This window comes from Penaeus japonicus, unplaced genomic scaffold (genome assembly GCF_977035675.1).
Source record: "Penaeus japonicus unplaced genomic scaffold, GWHDUDI00000001_assembly GWHDUDI00000020, whole genome shotgun sequence".
NCBI classification, from domain to species: domain Eukaryota; kingdom Metazoa; phylum Arthropoda; class Malacostraca; order Decapoda; family Penaeidae; genus Penaeus; species Penaeus japonicus.
In genome coordinates this window covers 3,280,543-3,283,042 of record NW_028234422.1, presented here as the reverse complement: position 1 = coordinate 3,283,042, position 2,500 = coordinate 3,280,543, and positions in this window count along the sequence as shown.

Below are 2,500 nucleotides of genomic sequence, written 5' to 3'. Positions count from 1 at the left end.
CTCTCTCTTCTCTCTCGTATCTTCTCGCCTCTCTCTGGGGGTGTGGTTGGGAGTGGGGGGGGGGGTGGGGGGGTAGGTGTGATGTTCGCTCTGCCTCCCTCTCTCTTTTCTCTTCTCTCCTCTCTCTCTCTCTCTCTCTCTCTCTCTCTCTCTCTCTCTCTCTCTCTCTCTCTCTCTCTCTCTCTCTCTCTCTCTTTCTCTCACTCTCTCTCTGTATCTCTCCCTCCCTTCCTCCCTCTGCCTCCCTCAGTCTCTCCACATTTCCTCCCCGGTTTTCCAGCAACCCTCTCTCTCTCCCTCTCCCTCTCTCTCTACCTACCTACCTCTCACCCTCTCCCTACCTACCTCTCTCTCTCACCCTCTCCCTCCCTCCCTCTCTCTCTCTCCGGTTTTCCAGCAACCCTCTCTCTCTCTCCCGCTCGTCACACCCGCCCGCCCTGCACTCCACTGAAGAAACACAGCGTCCTTAGCCTCGCCATCCGATCCAGTGACCGTGAAGGGAGAGGGACGTGTTAACTCTGGCCCGTTTGTAATTTTCTGAACAGGATTGACGATTGGCTGCAGAAGGGGAGTCGTCTGCTTCGTTTTCTTTTGGCTTTGAGGTTCCTCTGTTGGTTGGCTCTTTCGGTTTTTGGTTATTTCAATTTTATTCTATTTTTTTTTTTTTTTTTTTTTTTTGGGGGGGAGGGGGGGAGGAGGGGAGGTAAGGTCGTCTGTCTGGTTTGTCTGTATGTTTGTTTTCCTTATTTTTGTTTCTATCTTCGCTCTTTTCTTTATTTTCTTTCTTTCTCTCTTTTTTTCTGTTTCTCTTCCAATCTCAGCTTCTAGTGTAACGTTCTGTGACTTCCTTTTCCATTCATTCATTTTCGCTTTTTTTTCTTTTCTCCTTGTTTCTCTTTCCTACGTTCTCTCACTCCTTTTTTCTTTTCTTCCTTCTCTACCTTACCTCTTTCCTTCTTTCTCTCTTTCCTTCCTTCCCTCTTTCCCTCTTCCCTACCTTCCTCTTCCTTTTTTCCTTCCTTCCCTACCTTCCCTGTTTCCCTCCTTCCCTCTTCTCTACCTTCCCTCTGTCCTTCCTTTCTCTTCCTTACCTTCCCTCTTTCCTTCCTTCCCTCTTCCCCTCTTCCCTATCTTCCCTCTTCCCTACCTTCCCTCTTTTCTTTCTTCCCTCTTTCCCTCTTCCCTACCTTCCCCCTTTCCTTCCTTCCCTCTTTCACTCTTTCTCTCTTTCCTTCTCTCTCTCTTTCCTTCTTCCCTTCCTCCCCTCCTTCCCTACCTTCCCTCTCTCCTCCCTTCCCTCTTCCCTCTTCCTTTCAGCCTCAACAGAACGAGATTAAGCGCAGCACATTGTTGTTGTCACAACTTTCCCTCCATAAACGTTATAATTGAAGAGTTTTTTTTCCCTTTCATTAAAATTCAGAAGGAAAATTTATGTGTGTGTGTCTCTCTCTCTTCTCTCTTTCTTTCTCTCTCTCTCTATCTCTCTCATTCTCTCTCTCTCTCTATCTCTGTCTATTCTCTGTCTCCGTCTCTCTCTCTTTCTCTTTCCCTCTTCCTCTCTCTTTTTCTTTCCCTATATCTTTCTCCGTCTCTCTCTCTCTCTCTCTCTCTCTCTCTCTCTCTCTCTCTCTCTCTCTCTCTCTCTCTCTCTCTCTCTCTCTCTCTCTCTCTCTCTCTCTCTCTCTCTCTCTCTCTCTCTCTCTCTCTCTCTCTCTCTCTCTCTCTCTCTCTCTCTCTCTCTCTCTTTGTTTCTGTCCCCGTCTCTCTTTCTCTCACCCTTTCCCTCTCTCTCGTTCGCCTTATCTACTTATCTGTCCATCTCTAGAACTTTCCCTCCATAAATGTTAGAGTTGAAGAGGCTTTTCCCTTTCATTAAACTTTAGAGATAAAGTTTGCTCCTTTTTTTCTTATTATCGCTCATTCTACCTTTCTCATTCCCTCTTGAGACATTCTCTTTCTGTCTGTCTGTCTGTCTGTCTCTTTCTCTCTCTCTCTCTCTCTCTCTCTCTCTCTCTCTCTCTCTCTCTCTCTCTCTCTCTCTCTCTCTCTCTCTCTCTCTCTCTCTCTCTCCTTCTCTCTCTCTCTCTCTCTATCTCCCCCCCCCCCCTCTCTCTCCCCTTCTCTCTTTCTATCTCTCTCTCTCTCTCTCTCTCTCTCTCTCTCTCTCTCTCTCTCTCTCTCTCTCTCTCTCTCTCTCTCTCTCTCTCTCTCTCTCTCTCTCTCTCTCTCTCTCTCTCTCTCTCTCTCTCTCTCTCCCTCTTCTTCTTCCTCCCTCCACCTCTATAATTTCCGTTTACAATAAAACAACTTAACAGGCCGTCGCCGAACCCTAAACAGTTGCACATCCACGGAAATATATATGACGCAACAGAGCCTAATAGGTCTTTAGTTCGCCTCGATATTCCAAGAGGGAAAGTGTGTATGAATTTCCTTGTGTTGCATCGCTGGAAGAATTGATATTTCATTATTGTAATCAAGTTGCAAATTGGCCCATATATTT